The sequence below is a fragment of the Geotrypetes seraphini genome, chromosome 2, assembly GCF_902459505.1.
Source record: "Geotrypetes seraphini chromosome 2, aGeoSer1.1, whole genome shotgun sequence".
Taxonomy (NCBI): domain Eukaryota; kingdom Metazoa; phylum Chordata; class Amphibia; order Gymnophiona; family Dermophiidae; genus Geotrypetes; species Geotrypetes seraphini.
Genome location: NC_047085.1, coordinates 393,017,966 through 393,039,930, shown reverse-complemented (window position 1 = coordinate 393,039,930; position 21,965 = coordinate 393,017,966). Strand labels below are relative to the sequence as shown.

Below are 21,965 nucleotides of genomic sequence, written 5' to 3'. Positions count from 1 at the left end.
GTGAGGTTCTGGTCCAGGGTACTGGTGAAAAAGGGCACCAAATGCCTGGGCCATAACATAATATTTGTATACCACAATACTATGCGGTTTGACAAATTTAAAAGTAGCTGAACATAAACAGTGAGCTAAAAATAATTTTACATGAATAATTTTACAAAAAGTTCATATATATAGGTTAAGCCAGCAGTTCTTTCCTCTACCACCACAAATCCAGAACCCGAGTCTTCTTCCCCTCCTCCTGCCTTGAGTCTAGAGTTCAAAAATGTTTTATTAAGTTTCCAAAAAAGAAACATAAAACAAAGGACAACATAAATACAATTGAGAGTATATGGTCCATGTACAGGAAAACAAAATATTGAGATCAAGTAACAAACAGGCATATTAACAAGGTGATGCAAGAGGTGACAAGAAAAATTTTGTCTAGGAAGTGCAGTGGAGAGATATCAGATTCTAGAGGGAGAAGAGCTATATGAATTCAATGAGGAGATATAATATCAGTTCACACATTCAAACAGTAATGGTGTATGGGAGACCAAACATTCTTATACTTTACTAGGGCATTATTTTTTTCTGCTAAAACTCGTTCATATTTACTATGAAGACACAGTGTGTTCCACCATGCGTGGTACTCAACACTTTCCAAATGTTTCCAACTAAAAAGAACATTTTGGATTGCTAACGACAACATGATTGTCAGGAGAGAATCTTTATGCTTATCTAGTGGAGTGGTCAAACTGTGAGACATTAGTATGAGAGTTCTGAGGGAGAGAGGTTCTGAAATGTCTAAGATTGAGCATATTGTTCCCCACACTTTGTTCCAGTAAATCCCAAGGTGTTTACAATTGAATAACAGATGTTCTAGAGACCCATCAACATCGTCACAAGACCAGCATTTAGATGGAGTAGATGGGTCTATTCGGTGTGATAATTGAGGGGTCCAAACCGCACGGTGTAACAGGAAAAATATTGACTGTAACACAGAAGCTGATCTAATGGATTTGTGGAATGTCAGCCAAATCTTAGACCAGTCGATAGCGTCCGAAGGTAAGTTTAATACATGTTGCCATTTAGTTTCAGAAGACAAGGGGTCTTTGCCAGAGGCCTTTTGAATCAGCTTGTACCAGACAGAGGCTTTGTAATTGAACACGTAGGACTTATCCAAAAGTGTACTAAGGCTCGGTATATCAATTAGGCCCTGTAAGTCAGGAAGGGCGGCCCGTAGGCAATGAGTGAGTTGAAGCCATGCATAGTATTGATTGTTAGGGATGTCTCTGGCAGCTGCGAGATCAGGAAAGGACATCCAACATTTCGCATCAGTTAAGTCTTTGATTGTCTCAATACCCCTTTGCTGCCATAGAGGCCAACAAAATGGTTTAGTTTGGATCAAAAATCTATGGTTATTCCAAATCGGTATTAAAGAAGATGTTTCCCAGCTATGAGGTAGTATAGTATCCAGAGTATGTATAGCAGATTTGTAGGACAAAAGGATGCAATCCGCTTTATCTAGGCGAGATAGAGTATGACCAGGAAGGTATTTCATGCGGGACACTCCGTACAAGTATGTTTCCAAGTCAATCCAACCAGGTCTATCTGAAGATCTAATAACAGCATGACCTTGAGACCAATGCCTTATGAGAAAAGCAGTGTGGTATTTATAAAAGTCTGGGAAATTCACCCCCCCCCTCTATCTTTGCTAATTTAAGTTTTCCTAGAGCAATACGAGGCTGTTTCTTATTCCAGAGGTATTGCGTGAGAATAGAGTCCAGAGTCTTGTAAAAGGAGCGAGGTAGAAAGAATGGTAACATGTTCAGAACATAGTTGATTTTGGGAACAATCATCATGCGTATCGATTCCAGCCTGCCCCACCAAGAAAGGTTGAGAGGGGTCCACAAAGATGTTGTATGTCGGGCGATACTTAATAGGTAATCAGAATTGAGTTGGATTGTTTCTTGCAAAGTGGGTCCAAAGTAAACTCCCAAGTATTTCATTGTAGTTGCAGACCATTGTACTCCATATGATACCACATCAGTCTTAACTTCTGGACAGTTAAGAGGCATAACCATCGTTTTACTCATATTTAATTTGTAACCTGACAATTCAGAGTATTGCGTGATTGTTGAGATTAAGTGCGGTAAAGATGAAGGAGAGATGTATAGAAGTATGTCATCGGCATATGCCGAGATTTTAATCTCAGCCTTATTGATTTTGAACCCTTCAATGAGTTTATTAGTACGAATGGAGATGAGTAGAGGTTCCAGCGCCAGGTCGAACAGTAGTGGAGACAAGGGGCATCCTTGTCGGGTACCACGTGTCGGGTGAAATGTAGAGGACAACGTACCATTTATAAAAGTTTTGGTAGAAGGAGATGAGTATAGGATCTTAATCTTTTTAATGAAATCCGCTGAGAATCCATACCAGACTAGAACTTTGAATAGGAAAGCCCACTCCACGCGATCAAAGGCTTTCTCTGCGTCCAGCCCCACCGCAATAAGATCTTGATGGTGTTTCTGAGATTGTGCAATGATGTGGGAAAAGGTTCTGGAGTTGTCAGAGGAAAAACTCTGATCCGACTTGACCAATGAGGTTATAACACTCTGTAACCTGTTAGAAAGGAGTTTGGCATAAATCTTCGCGTCAACATTTATGAGAGATAGGGGTCTGTAGTTCGTTACTGAGCGAGGATTTTTATCAGGTTTCGGGAGGACAATGATGTGGGCTTCAGTGAATGAACCATGCACTTGCCCTGATTCAATGACTGAGTTAAGAAATTGTAGGTAATAAGGGTTAAGTACATCCTTAAATTCCTTATAGAACTCGACTGTTAGACCATCAGGTCCGGGTGCTTTGTGAGGAGCCATGTCTTCAATCACTTGATCAAGTTCTGATACTGTCAAGGGTTCATCCAGTGGTATGTTATCCTCTTGGGAAAGGGTAGGATGAGGCAAAGCATCCAAAAATTTTGAAGCAATCTCATTATTATCCAATTCTGAGGTGTATAATTTCTCATAGAATGACTTGAAGGCTTGAGAGATGTCCTGGTTAGTAGTTAAGATGTCTCCATTTTCCAGCTCAATAGCAACTATGTTCTTTTTATCTGCTCTCTTCTTTAAATAAGAAGCTAACAAGTGTCCACACTTGTTGTTATCAGCGAAGTATGACGCTGATTGTTGAAACACCGAATTAGCAGCTGTTTTACTGAGCATGGAGTTGTATACGTAACGAGCCTTAGCTAGTCGAGTAAGAGTGAGGACATCCAGCGGATCCTGTTGATGAACCTTTTCCAGATCTGTAATGTTTCGTTCCAGCTGGAGGGTAGCTTCCATCTGTGATTTACGCAAACGAGCTGTGTGAGAAATGATGACACCTCTGATGTATCCCTTGAAAGCATCCCAACAGGTAATCCAGGAGGTATGTTCCGGGGAATTGAAGGAGAAGTATTCCACAATAGCATTGCGCACATCAATCTTGAATTGTGGGTCTTGGAGCAAGGAGGCATTGAAGCGCCATTGTCGGTGTGGTGGTGGAGGCGTATTACACTGGAGTTGGAGTGAAATGGCCGCATGATCTGATACAGATAAGGGTAGGATGTCAACCGCTTTAACAGAGCTGCACAATGTTCTGTCGAGTAGGAAATAATCTATGCGAGAGTATGACATATGGGGGTTGGAGTAGAACGTATAGCCTCTATCAGAGCCATGAGTAGTTCTCCAAATGTCCACTAAGTGTAGATCCGTGATCATGTGATGAAGAGCAAACCACGCTTTAGATTTTTTGTATCGGAATTGGGAGTTTCTGTCTATGTCAGGGTTCAAAACCAGGTTAAAATCGCCTCCCAATAACAGATGGGAATCCGAATCCTGTAAGATCGATGAAGAGATTCCGTTGAAGAACTCGGGTGAATCTATGTTCGGGCCATATACGTTAAACAGAGTTATTTTCCGATCTCCATGTTCAATCAGAACTTTGACCCATCTGCCCTGTAGGTCATGTGAGGAGGCGATAATTTTGATATTTTGATTATTCCGGACTAGAGTCATCACCCCACCCTTTTTCTCTATGGCAGGAGAGTAAAATGCAGGCAAAGACCACCCGAATCGAACTTTATCGGAAGCCACACTGTCCAGATGGGTCTCTTGTAGCATAATAATGTCCGGCGTTTGTTGTTCAAGATATAGCAGTATTTTCTTGAGTTTAATCGAGTTATTTAGCCCTTTAGTATTTAAGGATATACATTTAAGGGTCATGTGAATGTGTATGTGAATTTACAGAAAATTGGTGACAGGCTATTTTCATGTAAGCAGTATTATAGAGTAATTGTAAATATCTGTTGCACAACCTAAGGAAAAAAGACAAGTTAATACACTGCAGTGCCTGAGGTAATAAAGGACCAAAGTAACTAAGAAATGACCTAAAGCCATACATTAGGAAACACATGTGCACTGTGAGAGTGAAACAGCAGCTGTGAAAGCGAAGCACCCATATGAATGAAACAGAACAATATATGCAGTGGAATGAACAAGAACATCATGCTGTACTAAACGTAGTGCAATGAGAGATATACCAGAACATGAGACAGAAAACAATTAATGAACTATTGCAATCAGCAAGATAACATATTACAGACAAGATGACTCAGAAAACAGCCCCTGAGTAACAGTTAAACCTGGTGGATGGGGGTAGGAGACTGCAATTCAATAAAAGCAGCTAAATCTTCCGGATTAGTGTAATCTTTGGTTTGATTGAAGAGAGTGACTCTCATCCTGGCCGGGTATAGCATGCCAAATTTGGCATTGAGCTGCTTTAATTGAGGCCGATATGAGAGCAGTTTCTTTCTTCTTGCAGCCGTGGGTTTACTCAGGTCAGGCAGGAAAAGAATGGTGGCACCGTCGTGTTTGATAGGAGCTCTGATTTTGGCACGCTGCATGATGTCTAAGACATGCTGGTAACGGAGGAGTTTAATAACCACCGGTCGAGGGAAGCGGTCATTCGGGTTTTTAGCTGAAGGTACTCTGTGTGCCCTTTCTATTTCAAACTCACGTGTGAAGGTAAGGTCCAGCAGTTTTGGGATTAAGTCTTCCAGGAATTTGACCAAGTTGTTGTCATGCGATCCTTCCTTAAGCCCAAGGAGACGAATATTACAGCGACGTGACCTGTTATTATTATCCTCCAGTTCAGACTCCAGGAAGGCAATTTTCCTTGTATGAGCTTTCAGCTCAGCCATGTGCTGTGAGGTGGCCTCCATTTTGTTTTCCAGAGTCTGAACTCGGGTCTGGAGCAGTGAAAAGTCAGTAGTCAGGGTAGTTAGCTTTTCATTTATTTCCTCCGTTGCAGTTTTAGTGTCAGAGACTAAATTTTTTAACTCGCGAATTTCAGCGAGTATTTCTGAAGCACTTCCGGAATCGGGACCCGGCAGCGGCACTTTGGAGGGCGACGGGGGGTCCGGTTTGTGGCGCTTATTAATCTTTTTATCTGCCATATCGCTGAGAAAAAAAAAGTAGCGATTCCAAATGGGGACACCAGGAACTTGCCTGTTCTTTATTTTTCGGGCGTTTCTGAGGGCCGACTCAGCGCTGCAAATTGCGATTTTTCGCTTGGGTGCAGGAGCTCCACGTTCAAGCAGCCATCACACGTGGGCTCAACAGCGCCCCCCCCCCCCTCCTGCCTTGAGTCTAACGCCTCTTCCTCGGCTTTCCTCAGCACGCCTCTTCCTCGGCTTTCCTCAGCACCTCAGGACCAATAAACCAGTTCTTCACTGGAAGCAGCAGCAACATGTTGCCCAAGTCAAGCTGGCTCTTTCCCTCCACAGTGTCCCACCTACGCATCAACAGGAAGTTACAGCAGAGGGGCAAGCACTACAGGGGGAAGGAGCTGGCTCAATTTGGGCAGCATGTTACCACTGCTACTGCTGCCAGTGAAGAGCGCATTTGCTGGTCCAAGGATGCTGAGGGAGGCTGAGGAACCAGGGATGGTGCAGGAAGCAGAGGAAAGGTGCCGGAAGCACAGGATTTTTTTTGGGGGGGATATAGGTGCTGGAAGGGAACAGCAGAGACACCAGCTGTTGGATGAGGGAATATGGGAGAGGGGAATGTCAGAATGGGAGATAGAGGAAAGAGCTAGGAGTGAAGAGAAGAAGACATGTCAGAGAGGAGGAAGGAGAGATGCTGGACTGCAAGGGAAGGGTTGTGCTGGTGAGTGCATGGTTGGGGGAGGTGGCAAAACAAAAATTGGTCAAGATGCCTCTTGAGCCAGACCTGAATGTAGTTAAAATTAAGCTAAGAAGATTGAGAAATGTTAATATTTAGCTCAATGTAAGTGGTGACTATAGTTTGCAAAAGAGACTACAAAAGAACCGCCCTTCTCTCTCCCTCCCCCCCCCCCACTGCCCCAAACTAATTTTAGATTGGCAAATCCATCACCATGGTAATACAACACTTTCACAAAGTGGGGGGATCATGAAAAACAGAATGAAAATCCGACAGTCTGCAAAAGGCAAAACAAGGAAAGTGCAACAGGAGCAACCCCTTCCCCCTCAAAATTAAGAACCATATGGAGAGAACCCTACAACATAACAAATCAGAAGAATTGATGGTGGCTGAGGAATTGGAGGGAAGAGAAAGGAGAGAACTAGCTGTGTGTGTGTCTAAGAGAAATAAAATACAATAGTGTCTCTGACACAAAAGGCTAGATGGAGGAAGTCATTATAGTGGGTGGAGAACAAGGTGTTGACTACTGGGAAATGGAATCAGGAGGCATACTGGCAGGATTAGGTTTACAAGCAAGTAACAGGAGAACTGGGCAGCAACACAGAGCTGGGGCTTCAATTTCTCTGTGGTTTTCCTATTCTTCCAATGTTGTAACTTAAAATTATCTGATAATGTAAACACACCAATTATCTTATGTAGGTGTTGTCTCTAGGTTCAGAGCTAGATGCACTAAACAGGGTCGGTGGCCAATTCCAAAAGCGCAATTGATGCTCCAACAAGTTTGCATGCAAATGATTTAAGCGGAGGTTCCTTGTAACTGTGAGAATGGTGTTTTGTGAAGATAAGAGTTGTCTCCAAAACTTGATGCTGAACATTATGATGTGAAATGATTTATTGCCGATTGTCCAACAAAGAACTGGACTGGGGGGAGGGCTTAAATAAGCTTCTGAATTAAAAAAATCTGGTACAGTAGGACATTGGAAGGGTAATGACTGCATGGGAAGAAACTAAACTAAAGCTTAACTTCGTATACCGAGTCATCATTCTGAGAAGGCTCGACTCGGTTTACAGCAATTAAATAAACAGGAAATGATTTACAAATGATAAATAGAAGATAATAGCAAAATTTCAAAATAAATAATTTTCAAAATGTTTGGCAAATAGAGTCGTTTTTAAAGATTTACAGAAAAATTGAAACGAACTGGAACTCCTTAAAAAAAAAAAAAATAAGGGAGATCATTCCAAAGTTGAGAGAGTTTAAAGACCAAAGATTGACTCCTTTAATCCCTTTTTTAGAAGGAAGGGCAAGTTTAAATTGTTGGATACCTCTTGCAAAGGAGAATCGGTAAACATTCCAAAATAAAAGAATAAGAGGATTAAAGATACCATGTAGAATTTTTTAAGAAATACAAGCACATTTAAATTGAATTCTAAAATAAACCGGGAGCCAATGAAGACTGTGAAGCAAAGGGATCACATGGTCAAATTTACGTTTTCCAAAGATCAGCTTCGCAGCGTGATTGGTGCAGCAATAAGACATTGGTGTACACTGTATACATCTTCACACTTGTGTCCAGTGGTGAAACAAAGGGTAGTAGTGGCCCGGAGTAGTGGTGCCCCTCTCCCTGTTCTCTACATCCCCTACCACACGTGCAACTTCCCTTCCCTATCGCAATCTAACTCTTCGCCAGCGCAAGCAACATCTCCAACCCGCTGCCCGAGCCTGCCTCAGCTTTCCCTCTGGCGTCACCTCCTAGTCCCGTGACCAGGAAACAACTTCAAAGGGAGCGCCAAGGCCGATGTGATCAGCAGATTGGAGATGCTGTTCATGCCAGCGAACAGCCAAAGAGGTACGGGGAACAGAGAGGAAGAGAAGTGCCTGTTCTCCTATCAATTCTGAAACAATGATCTTATTTTTACCTTCAAATATGCATGGAAATCTTTCAAAACAAATGTCTTAACTCCTCCAAATGTACATTACTTCACTTTATATTTATAAACCCTTCAGGCCTCAGCACCACCACTCCACCACACTAATTTCTCATAGCGGGAAGAATTACGTGTAAAATCGTCACTGGCCCTTTAGTTCTTATTTTTCTAATTCTTATTTCTTTACAAGACTAACATTTCTAAATGTGCATTACTATATTTTTGAACTATGCACTACTTATCTTTAGTTATTCACTTTAAATCTGTGGGAGTCGGATGTTGAAAGAACTAAAGGGCCAGTGATGATTTTACACGTAATTCTTCCCGCTATGAGAAATTATTAGTGTGGTGGAGTGGTGGTGCTGAGGCCTGAAGGGTTTATAAAGTGAAGTAATGCACACTTGGAGGAGTTAAAACATTTGCTGGGTTATCCTACCTAGGTAGTGCCTGGGGCGATCCACCCCCCCCCCTTACTATACCACTGCTTGTGTCTCTGCTCGGGAAGTACACTTTGAACAAATTCTGCAACTGAAATTAACCATACTATTTACTTTACAGGAGTGGCTCTGTTTGTTATTAATCTACAAAGGTCATACAAGCCTTTGCAGAACGTATGCTGAACTACTCATGTTTCATGCCAATTTTTGAGCATGGTACTGTTACTGCTTTGTTTTCTGTGTGTTTACTGAAAATTTGACTTAAAAACAGGTGCACAGTGACTCATGTTATGAGGTGAAATGTACCGGTTCCCTCCCCATCCAATCACTGCACCCCACTGATAGACCGACATCTTGCCCAGTTTATTGTTTTGTTGACACCATAACATTGATCCATCTAGTCTGCCCGGAATGTGGTTAGAATTGTGCCTGCCACTTTATGCAGGTTACCTCCTCTATGCCTTTTTTTAAGGGGTGGTACCTGCCTTTCCATGCAATTTACACCTCCATGCCTTTTTGAAGTATAAAAGTAATTTCAGTTCTGCTTCGATTCCATGGTGATGCTATGTAGGAATTCTCTATTTATCCCATGTTGGGGTTTTGTTTGTTTTTTAAATTCTATTAATGTTTTTGTCCTACCACCTCCACTAAGAGGGAATTCTAAAAATCACTACCCTTCTAATACAATATTTCCTGATGTTGCTTTAAGTTTCCCTCCTTGCAGCTTCATTTCATGTCTTATTTCTATAGCTTCTCTGTTTTTGGAAAAGATGCATTTCTTCTTTAATACAGATATTTAAACATTTGAAAAAGGTATGGTGCCTTCCTTGTCCCTCCTTTCCTAGGCACTGTTCCCTTTAAGCTGGGTGAGAGTCTTCCGTCTACAGTCCTGCTGGGGGAGGGAGTGTTGTTTCACTGTCTCATTCTCAGTAGTTAAGGACAGGCAAGCTCTGCTAGAGTCCCAAGTAACCTCTGTCCCTAGCAATTGAAAATACAATATTAAAGAACCTAATGGATATTTTACTCATCTGTCAATCCACATCTAGACTATCACAGAAAGACTTAAACATGTCCAAGAAACCAAGATGTCATCATGATCCAATCCTAAAGCCGTCAATGTAGTTCCATGCCCTGCTATAACTCTTAAATTTTATACGGTTTACCAGATTTTACCTTAGTAAAATCCAGACCTCTAGACCCGCCCCGCAGGCCCACCCAGTTCCATCCATCCCCAGCCCCACCCTCAAACCAGCCCTAGCCTCCCCCCTCCCCTCTTGCTCTCATCGAGCAGTAGGGCATCTGAGCATGTGCAGATGCCCTCCTGCCAGACACGATTTTGAGGAAGCTTTTTAAAACCCAGACAAAGTGACGGGTTTTGAATAGCAGTCCGGACCCCCGGGCATCTGGTAACCCTAGGATTTATCATTATTACCGAGGCAGGTTAAAATAAAAGGTCTGAATCAAGGGTTTTCTTTTAGTATGCTTGAATCTCAAGATTCTCACTAGAAAAGCCCCAAATCACCTCTATGATTGGTAATATTTAGCACAGCTGACAGTGGGTCATCTTTTGCGACCCATGACCCATACTCAAGACCTGCGGTGCATTTTCTCAGCTCCAGACGCAGTGTCGGCAGATAAGGTTACAACTGTAGAAACATAGAAACATGATGGCAGATAAAGGCCAAATGGCCCATCTAGTCTGCTTATCCACAGTAACCATTATCTCTTTCTCTCTCCAAGAGATCCCACGTGCCTGATGAATACAGGCCTCTTGCTAACTAGTACTGCATTGTTAACTGCCAAACTAGTTCTAATTGTAACAGCAATGGTGCAAGTACCCTTCTTGTTTTATTTTTACTATTTATTTTTTTTATGATTACTGTATGCAATTTCCATTCATTCATAATTGGCAGAAAGACATACATTGCAATGTGTAATAGTCAGTCACTGTTCCAAAATCACTTGATCAGCTAATTTTTGTACAGTTTCAGGATACATGCTACTCCGTTGTGACGTAATTATGTGTCGAGCACTGAATGCGCTGAAATGTCTCCCGTATTCAGTTGAAAATGCTGCAATTACTTAAATGTCGTCTAGCGATGTCCGATAACAGAAATATCTTGCAACAGAGACCCCACCACTTCGGCGGGTCAAAGTGAGGTTGAGGTGGGTTTGCTTCTCTCTTGTAAACTCTCATTTAATCATCTCCTCAGTTCCAGTGTGTGCCTGAATACTTGGCTCATATTACATAAGAACATAGAATAGCCTTACTGGGTCAGACCTTTTGTCCATCAAGCCCAGTAGTCCATCCCCACGGTGGCCAATCCAGGTCACTAGTACATGGCAAAAACCTAAAGAGTAGCAACATTCCATGCTACCAATCCAAAGCAGTGGCTTCCCCCATGTCTTTCTCAATAACAGACTATGGACTTTCCTCCAGGAAATTGTCCAAACCTTTCTTAAAACCAGCTATGCTATCCACAGTTAACCACAACCTCTGGCAATGCATTCCAGAGCTTAACTATTCTCTAAGTAAAAAAAAAAAATATTTCTTCCTATTAGTTTTAAAAGTATGTCACTGTAACTCCATCCATTCTTAAAGGAGTGTAAAAAAACCCACAAAAACGATCAACTTGTACCCATTCTACTCCACTCAGGATTTTGTAGACTTCAATCACATCTCCCCTTAGCCGTTTCTTTTTCCAAGCCGAAGAGCTCCAACCTTTTTAGGCTTTCCTCATACGAGAGGTGTTCAATCCCCTTTATCATCTTGGTCGATCTTCTTTGAACCTTTTCTAGTACCGCTATATCTTTCTTGAGATAAGGAGATCAGAACTGAACACAATACTCCAAGTGATGTCACACCATGAAGCAATACAGAGACATTATTAACCATCCCTTTAATAATTCCTAGCATCTTGTTTGCTTTTTTGGCCGCCATCGCATATTGAGCAGAAGGCTAGACAAATGCTTGGCTGCATCAGAAGAAGCTTTATCAGCCGAAAACCCGAAATTATATTGCCATTATACAGATCCATGGTGAGAATGCACCTGGAGTACGGTGTCCAGTTTTGGAGGCCACATTACCAAAAGGATGTGAAGAGAATGGCCACAAGGATGGTCTCAAGATTTAAAGATCTTTCATATGAAGATCGTCTGAGCAGTCTGCGCTTATACTCGCTCGAGGAGCGCCGAGAAAGGGGGGACATGATAGAAACTTTCAAGTACATAACGGGCCGCATCGAGGAGGAGAAGGAAATCTTCACTCTTACAGGTCCCACGGTGACAAGAGGACATCCGCTAAAACTTAGGTGAGGAAGATTTCATGGGGACACCGGGAAATACTTCTTTACCGAGAGGGTGATTGATATATGGAATGGTCTTCCACATCAGGTAGTCGAGGCTAGTAGCACACTCGACTTCAAGAGACGATGGGACAAACATGTGGGGTTGCTACAGAGGTATGGTAGAGGATAGTTTCTTGAGGGTGGAAGGGATCATGATTGGGCAGACTTGTTGGGCCATCGGCCCTTTTCTGCTGTCATATTCTATGTTTCTATTATCTATAATAATGCTCAGATCTTTTTCTTGGGCACTAACCACCACAGTGGACTCTAACATCTGGTAACTGTGATTTGGGTTATTCTTCCCAATGTGCATTTTCCACATTAAATTTTATCTGCCACTTGGATGCCCAGTCTTCCAATTTCCTAAGGTCTCTCTGAATTTTTCACAATCTACATACATTTTAACAACTTTGAACAGTTTAGTGCAGGGGTGTCCAATGTCAGTCCTCGAGGACCGCAATCCAGTCGGGTTTTCAGGATTTCCCCAATGAATATGCATGAGATCTATTAGCATACAATGAAAGCAGTGCATGCAAATAGATCTCATGAATATTCATTGGGGAAATCTTGAAAACCCGACTGGACTGCGGCCCACGAGGACCGACATTGGACACCCCTGGTTTAGTGTCATCTGCAAATCATCTCACTCGTTATTTATAAATGATCTGGAAAATGGAACAAGTTAAATAGCATCGGCCCCAGTACAAACCCCTATGGCACTCCACTATTTACTATCCTCCATTGAGAAAAATGACAATTTAACCCTACACTCTGTTTTCTATCCAATAACCAATTTCTAACCCATAAATGAACATTGCCTCCTATCCCATGACTAATTTTTTCAGGGGCCTCTCATGATGAACTTTGTCAAAAGCTTTCTGAAAATCTAGATACACTATATCAACTGGCTCACCTTTATCCATATGTTTATTCACACCTTTAAAGAAGGCAAGCAATTGGTGAGGCAAGATCTCCCTTGGCTGAACCCATGCTGACTGTCTCTTAAATCATGTTTGTCTACGTGATTTTTTTTTTTAATTGTTTCCACCATTTTGCCAGGCACAGAAGTCAGGCTTACCAGTCTGTAATTTCCCAGATCTCCCATAAAACCCTTTTTATAAATTGGCATAAATTGGCCACCCTCCAATCTTCAGGTACTATAGATGATTTTAGCAACAGGTTGCAGATCACTAATAGCAGGTCAGCATTTTCATGTTTGAGTTCTTTTTGTATCCTGGGATGAATACCATCCAGTCCAGGTGATTTATCACTTTTTAACTTCTTGATTTGGCTTAGTACATCTTCCAGATTCCTAAGATTTTCAGTTCCTAGTCTACATCATCACTCTTGAAAACCATTTCTGGTTCTGTAAAAATCCAAAGGAACGGTACAGTTTAGGGTGTGAGGAACTTATGTGCATGACAGAAGAGCGATGATCTTAAGGTTGCCAAACAGGTTGAAAAGGTGACGGCGAAAGCTAGAAGGATGCTAGGATGCATAGGAAGGGGTATGGCCATTAGGGAAAAGGAGGTATTGATGTCCCTGTATATGACTGGTGAGACCTCATTTAAAACATTGTGTACAATTCTGGAGACATAAGAACATAAGTAATGCCTCTGCTGGGTCAAACCAGAGGCCCATCATGCCCAGCAGTCCGCTCACGTGGCAGCCCATCAGGTCCAGGACCTGTATAGTAATCCTCTATCTATACCCTTCTATCCTCTTTCCCTTCAGGAAATCATCTAATCCCTTCTTGAACCCCAAAACCATACTCTGTCCTATCACGCCCTCTGGAAGCGCATTCCAGGTGTCCACCACCCTCTGGGTGAAGAAGAACTTCCTAGCATTGGTTCTGAATCTGTCCCCTCTCAATTTTTCCAAATGCCTTCTCGTTCTTGTAGATTTTGAAAGTTTGAAGAATCTGTCCCTCTCCACTTTCTCTAGCCCTTCGTGATCTTGTAAGTCTCTATCATAGCCCCTCTAAGTCTCCGCTTCTCCAGGGAAAGAGCCCCAGTTTCTCCAATCTTTCAGCATATGAAAGGTTTTCCATACCCTTTATCAAGCGTGTCGTTCTCTTCTGAACCCTCTCGAGTATCGCCATATCTTTTTTTAGTTATGGCGTTACCTCCTTGCCTTTGAATACTTTGTTAAAAGCCTTCATTGAAGTGCTATTCTGCGGGGTATTTCTTTCCTGCTAGTTGCTTCTTTGTTTACAAAAGAGCCCAGGATTTCAATCGCCTTCGAGCTCAAAATCTTCATGATTTTCGTCTTTTTATGTTCGGTTCTAATCCCATGTTATAACTCTTGGCTTTGACTTTTCTCAGTAGATTCAGCATATTTTCTTTGCTGCTGTTAATAGGCGTTATATCATCTAAATAGCACAGGTTTATATTTCGGCCACCAACTTTGAAACTTTGCTTTTCTGAAGATGGTTCCACCAGAGATGCATCCTTGCCCAACGCCACATTTTATCGGAAGCCAATCAGTGTTGCCGTATTCAGAGAGCCTACGGACAGCAAATCTGTAACATTTTCAGTTACAGCTAGAGGGAACAGTTAAGGTCGAGTGGCGCATGGGAGCAGAAATAGGACCCAATGATGGGAAGTACAGAACCCAATCTAATCTAATCTTCCATTTGTGCGTCGCAAATACCTATACAGGCTCAAGCTGACAGATCAAGGATGAAGTCGGTCCAGAGGAAGGCTACTAAAATAGTGCAAGGTCTTTGTCATAAGGCGTATGGGGACAGATTTAAAGATCTCAAATGTCATCATATCTGTGCAGAACGACACAGCTTTGTGTACAGAACTAGTCATAACTTATTTCTTGTTCTTCTTAACGGCATTGCTCCATTTTCTCCAAAGACTGCTTCCCTTACTGTTAGGCATTCACACATCATGAACACTTATAGTTTCCATAATTGCTGGCAAATGATTTTAAACCTATACAAATAGACTGCATAAAACTATATGAAGCATCAATCTACTCCAATCGGATCTATTTGTATATGTGTTCTTGTATCTGCATTTTAGTATATTTCCTGTGGCTTGGACTGTATTAGTTGTGTCTGTTATCCTTTGATTCCTTAATAAAAATTGATTTTAAAAAATGATTTAAAACCTGAATACTCAGAGAACTGAAAACTAGATAGCTCAGCACTCTTCACAGCAGCTCAATCCCCTAGTGAAATATTTGTACCAGGAACCTCTCTCACAAACTGATCAGTGTTTGCCTGCCTAGTCAAACAGTATACGACTTCATATGATCTGTCAAATTTTTTGTCCCATACTGTTTAACGATCTTTTGTCTGACTTTGACTTAAACAGTAGACAACTCAATTCAAGCAGGCCGTCTAGCCAAAAATCTGCTCACAGTTTGTGGTTTTCAATCAATCTGACCTTTTTCCAACATTCAGCTTTGCCATCTACAATTTCTTTCAGAACAGAACCATTTCAAATTGCTTTATACAAACTGCCCAATGTCCATGATTGAAATAGTTTAGTCAGTCATTCTTAAACATGTTGACTAATATTTCACTACTTTTACAGATAGGTCTTGGTTGCCCAGGTCCACTCAATCTCAGCTCATACCACCAATCAGATTCCTACCTGCAGTCAGTCCAGTCCTGCATAGCTGCACTCAGCCACCCTCAGTCTCAGTCACCAGTGCACAGAACAGGTGTTTTGTTTTTATTGGAGAGTCCATTTCTGGTACCAAGAAAGCATCTGTAGATACAAGAAGAGGTAGCGGAGGTCATGGACACTACTGTCAACATTAGGTGATCAGGCATATCACCTATGATGAAGAGCTCTGGAAGGAGCTATAAAATATGGCTCCTGGCCTGAGGGCCATTCCTGCAACCGTCAAACTAGAACAAACAGGAGGAAAAGAAATGATAGGGACCCAATCCCCTTTCCTCACCACAAATCCTAGCACTGGTTTCAATTTAACTGGAAGAAAAAGACGAGGAGAATGAATAACTAAGCTAAATAAAATATTCAAAGCAACATTGAAACAGAAAGATGACGGTAAAGACGATATGGCCAATCTAGTCTGCCTTCTCATGCCATCTACTATCCCTTCCCTTTCCCTCAGAGATTCATGTACTTATACCAAGCTTTCTTGAATTCAGATACAACTTTTGTCTCCACTATTACCACAGGGAGGCCGTTCCATGCATTCACCACTCTCTCCGTGAAAAAGTATTTTCTGAGGTTATTTCTGAGTCCATCTCCTCACCTTCATCCCAAGCCCCCTCATTCCAGAGTTTCCTTTCAACTGAAAGAGACTCACCTCATGTGCATTTATGCCACACATGTATTTAAAGTTCTATCATATCTGTCCTCTCCCACCTTTACTCCAAAGTAAGAGTATATATACAGTGTTCCCCGGCAAGGAGAGGGCAGCTGGAGAGGCAGAAGAGAGCAGCCAGAGTGCCAGCGCGTGCAAGAAATCACTCACTGTATGCTCCGACCACCTGCTTTGATACGTAGCTCCCGATTGGTAAGATCTTTAAGTCTGTCCCCATACGCTTTATGATGAAGACCACCGACCATTTCAGTAGCCATCCTGTTTATATCTTTTTGAAGATGTAGTCTCCAGAAATGTACATAGTATTCTAAATGAGGTCTCACTAGTCTAATACAGGGGCATCATTACCTCCTTTTTCCTACTGGTCATTTATTTCCCTATGCATCCAAACATCCTTCTTGCTTCCACTGTTGCCTTTCAACCTGTTGGCCACTTAAGATAATCACATTCAAGTCTTACTCCTCTTTCATGCACAAAAGTTCTTCACCCCTAAACTATACCATTCCCTTGGGTTTTTGCAGCCCAAATGCATGACCTTGCATTTCTTAACATTAAATTTTAGTGAATTGAATTAAATTCTTACTAAATCACAGTTGACTTTAAATTATACTGTAATGTTTAACTGTGCTCAGACCACAACCAAAAGGTGTTAAAAATAAAGTGAACAAAAGGTTGTTTGAAAGGACCATCATCGCATCCGTTTGTCCTGCCACCCGCAATTCAAATAAATCATTGTAAACGTGATTATAAGTCAAATAGCAAACCACTTAGCTGTACGTATTTAGATTATGATAAGCAGCAATTATTGATAGTTTGATATGTTTGTGAATAGATGAATATATATGTACATTGAGAAAATTTTTTGATAGATTTTATGCTTTACTTTTGTAGTTCCCTCTCCTGAAGAAGCAGCCATTAGCAAAACTCGAGTCGGGAGGGAGACATTTGTCACAGCTTCAGGACGCTGTATATATCGGTTTCACATATTTATTTAAGGCTGTTCTGGTTTGGACCATCTGACATTTATCCTGCTAAATATATACAGCTAAGTGGTTTGCTATTTTACATTTACAATGATTTATTATTTGAATTGAGGGTGGCAGGCCAAACAGATGCGATGATGGTCCTATCAAACAACCTTTTGTTCACTTTATTTTGAACACCTTTTGGTTGTGGTCTGAGCACCGTTACACATTATAGTACAATTTAAAGTCAACTGCGATTTAGTAAGAATTTATTTAAAACGCTTCACAATTAATTACATCATTATTCCTTCTTAATTTGAGAAATTAAATTTTAGTGGCTGTTCTTCAGGCTTTACTAAATCCTTTCTCATATTATCCACACCATCAGGAGTACCTATCCCTAATGCAGATTTTGGTATCATCTGCAAAGAGGCAAATCTTACCAGACAGCTATTCAGCAATATTAGAAACATTCAGAAACAGTCTGAAGGAAACATGTCGGCACTTATATTTTTTTTAAGGCTTTGAGGTTTATGGCCTTAATCTGCTCAAGTTTTTCAATTAATAGTCTTAGTGCTGTACTGATTAGAGACCTGTTTGTCCGATGAAGACCTTCAGAATCGCTAGACAGAGCCCTTGAACACAATAATGAAGGCATCTGAAATTGCACTCATCCAGAATGACATACTGAAGCGCACTCCAGCCTTTTTTACATGGTTTGGGTGCAATAAATCTCAGCATGATAAACTGGCAGCATTTTTGTAATGAAATCAGTTTTAATATCGCAGCATTAAATTAGACTACAGTGTGCCAAGTCAGTGTCATTGCCCAGACAAGCAGATCTTCAAAGAACAAAGGGCAAGTAAACAACAAAAATTTCCTCGATTTACTCATGAAACAAAAAAATATCCACAAAAACGTGTATTTTAACTGAGGAATAAATTAGGACACCCCCACATATCCTCCCAATTAAAGTGGCTCAAATCACACACAGATGTAATGATTAGAACATCGTTACTCAGCATTTTGAAGGAGGTTTGCCCTACTTAAATCTCAGACATTTAGTTTGGTGTGCTCATGACTGCTGCGGTGAGATCAAAAGAGCTGTCTGAGGCCTTCAGAAAGAAGATTGTAGCAGTTTCTAAGTCTGGTAAGGGATTTAAAAAGATCTTGAAAGAATTTGACATTAGCCATTCCACAGTCTGGAAAATAGTGTACAAGTGGAGGACTATCCAAACAACTGCCAACAAGCCCAGATCTGGCTGTCCAGAGCAGATCGCTAGTTGCTAAAAGAAATCTCCAAACTCTCTAAAATGTCATCAAGGGACCTACAGCAGGCTCTTGTTACTGTTGACGTGAAAGTGCATGCCTCTACAATCAGAAAGAAACTGCACAAATTTAATTTGAATGGGAGATGTGCAAGGAGGAAACCTTTGCTCTCTATGAGAAACATCAAGGCCAGACTGAAGTTTGCCAGAGAGAACAGACAAACATCAGGACAGATAGTGTTCTATGGATAGATAAGTCTAAAATTGAATTATTTGGACACCAGAAAAGAGGATATGTTTGGCGTTCACCAAATACAACATTCCAGGAAAAGAACCTCATACTAACTGTGAAGCATGGAGGTGAAAGTGTCATGGCTTGGGGATGCTTTGCTGAAGCAGGACCTGTCCAGCTCACCATCATAGAATCCACCATGAATTCTACCGTGTATCAGAGGGTGTTTGAGGAACATGCGAGACCATCTGTAAGAAAATTAAAGCTGAGGCAGAACTGGACCCTGCAACACAACAATGACCCAAAACATACCAGTAAATCCACCAAGGACTGGCTGAAAACTAAGAAATGGAGAGTCCTGGAGTGGCCGAGTTAAAGCCCTGATCTTAATCCCACTGAGATGCTGTGGGGCGATTTGAAAAGGGCTGCACATGCAAGAAACCCCTCAAACATCTCAGAGCTGAAAGAATTCTGTATGGAGAAGTGGGCCAAACTTTCCCTCAGACTGATGTCAGAGACTGGTAGATGGCTACAAGAAGCATCTCATTGCAGTTATTTCAGCCAAAGGGGATAACACTAGCTATTAGGGTGTCCTAATTTATTCCACAGTTAGAATGTACATTTTTGTGGATATCTTTTGGTTTATGAGTAAATCAAGGAAAAGTTTTGTTTGCCTGCAATTACCTCACTTTCTTTTCCAGAGATAAATAGAAAAAAGATTTGACATCAATATGTGTACATTTCTTAAGAAAGAACTGAATATTTCATGGGGTGTCCTAATTTTTTCACATGACTGTAAATGTGGGGTACTATACTACTATCACTCCTGTGTTCAGAAATATTTTACAATGTCATGCCTTTAACTGGCAATATTATGGGGCTCATAATCGAAAGAGAAAAACGTCCAAAAACTGGCCTAAGTCGGTACTTGGATGAACATTTCTCAAAAATGTCCAAGCGCCGATAATAAAATCGGGTTTTGGACGTATTTAAAAACAACCTAGGTCTTCATAGTGCCGCTCAACATCCAAAGCTAAAAAGGGCATTTCGGGAGGTGTGTCGAAGGCGGGGGATGGGTGGGACGTGGGTCGGCTTAGACTTAGTTGTACAGCATGTAAAACCAAAAGTTTTACAACAGAGCCTAGATGGAACTTGTACATTGTGACTTAGACCATGTAAAACATGGTCTAAGACACAAAAACCCACCAGATAAGCACTTCAAACACATAACACAGACCCCCCACACACTACCCCAGTGATCACCAACCCCCCCACCCCCATAAAAATTTTATTCACAACTTTAAATTTCAGCCTCCAGACCATCATCACCTGGCATAGGAAAGCCTAGTCATCCAGCCCAGAGGCAGCTTAAGTCATCTTGGGGGTGGGTTAGAGACCCATAGAGAAGAGGACCCATGCCCATAAGCCCCTGTAATCACTGCATTGATACTTAAACGTGTGCACTCCCCTATACACCTCCAAAACCCTGTTTTACTAGCATATAAGTGGCTCCTGAAGCCATAAGGGCTTTTGGGGTGGTAGATAAGTGGGTCTAGGGGATTCTGGAGGTGGTTTGGGGGGCTCACCGTGACCTATAAGGGAGTTGTAGGAAGGAGAAGCCATGGCACCCTTTTTGTGAAGTTCACAGCAGTGCCCTGTAAGGTACCCCCACTATTTAGGTGGCATGTCTGGGTGTTCAATCCATCACTTTGCAGACCCCTCCCACGTCCAACAGGGCTTGTTCTAGGCGTTTTGGACTTGGACAGAAAGTTGGAAGGAAATGTGGTATAAAGATGGACGATATAGCGGCTTGGACGATCAGATCGGCAGGACATATAATTAGACGATTTTCGAAAGTAAAAAAAAGTTGGACGTCTCTTTCGAAAATGTGTCTTAGGCTCTTTTTAACTATGGACGACTTGCGAGATGGACGTAAACGGACTTAAACGTCCCTTTCGATTATGCCCCTCTATGTGTACTGAAGACAGATTTAACAGCTCCCCAGGTCTGAAAGGTTTAAAAGTAAGGTGTCACAGAGTGCTGACAAAGCTGCAACATAGACTTAGACCAGAACAGAGCCTGTGAACTACAAAAGATAATGATGGCAGTAACAGTAGATGTTTTTCAATAATTAATGGAACAGTCTGTATTCACTTTTCCAGCTCTGCCTTCCTGGCATCTCTCTGAAATAGATATTAGCGTGGGTTGGATAAAGGTCTGGCGGGTAAAGACATGTGGAGATGCCTCCCAGGTACAACCTAGTCAATGAACCTGCAAGACCACTAGCATCCTGCTCCAACAGAAAAAAAATCAGTATAAATAAAGTCTTTTTTTTTTTTTAAGGAAGTGAGAAAAAGTGGCAATATATATTATTTCTTTAGATTAGATTTTCAGGAAACCCATAACGAATAAAACAAGAGATAGGCTGGCATACAACTGAGACAGTACATGCAAATTTAATCTCAGCCTGACTGGCTGAGTGTCCCCAGAGCACTGGGTTGAGAAACCCCTGTTTCACATACTGCTTCTATGTGCTAAGCTTCCCTTTCAATTCACATTTAAATCCACTTTCTAGGGGAAGCTCGGTATCTTTCAGTTTGACAGCAATATGGATCCTGGTTTGTATTATTATCAATCAGTTTAGAATCTTGTGAAAAACTTCCAAGTAAAACTTAAAGAAACCAGAACACAATCATTTTAAACAGCATTTCAATATAACCTATGAGGTATAAGCTTGCTTTTTTTTTTTGTTGGGTAAAGACACAAAGTCACCTTGCCAGGCTCTCTTGAATTATGGGTCTGCTTTACCATGTGAAGTTATTCAACTAATAAATCCACATACCTTAATACTTCCCTTGAAATATGAGACGTGTACTTCCCCCACTTCCGCATCACACAACCTAGCAATCCATAAATGTGCCTTATTCTTATCCCTCCTATCACTAAACTAATTTACAATACCTGTGCCAGTATTTTTTTTTGTTTTTTACATAGCAGAAAATCCAGGCACTGTCTCTCCTCAGGTCTAACTTTAGAAATCAGCCCCTCTCTGGGCTAGATGCACACGATAGTTATGACCATATGAGTCGCTGTTGGATGATTTTTTGGCTGACTCTGCAACAGCGATTGATGTTTCAACAAGATTCCATGCAAATGATTTGCATGGAGGTTTGCCCTAATCCCGTCCGACAATTGCTCCGAGAGTGACTTCGACATGTGCAGAGCCTGTTTGGGGAAGCACAAATAACAGAGTGGCAGAGGAAGCCCCAAAGC

At 41.5% G+C, this 21,965-nt stretch overlaps 1 protein-coding gene across 7 annotated transcripts in view; it reads right to left on the bottom strand.

Moving 5' to 3' along the window:
- Positions 1-21,965, bottom strand: part of OSBPL3 (oxysterol binding protein like 3) — a 308,853-nt gene that overhangs the window by 192,989 nt on the left and 93,899 nt on the right. The window contains exon 1 of one of the 7 annotated variants that reach the window (XM_033930818.1): positions 15,525-15,641. The exons of the other annotated variants lie outside the window; for them this stretch is intronic. The gene's annotated coding sequence lies outside the window, so the exon portion shown is untranslated. Of the gene's footprint in view, positions 1-15,524; positions 15,642-21,965 lie in introns of those variants that run through there. 7 annotated transcript variants of the gene reach the window in all.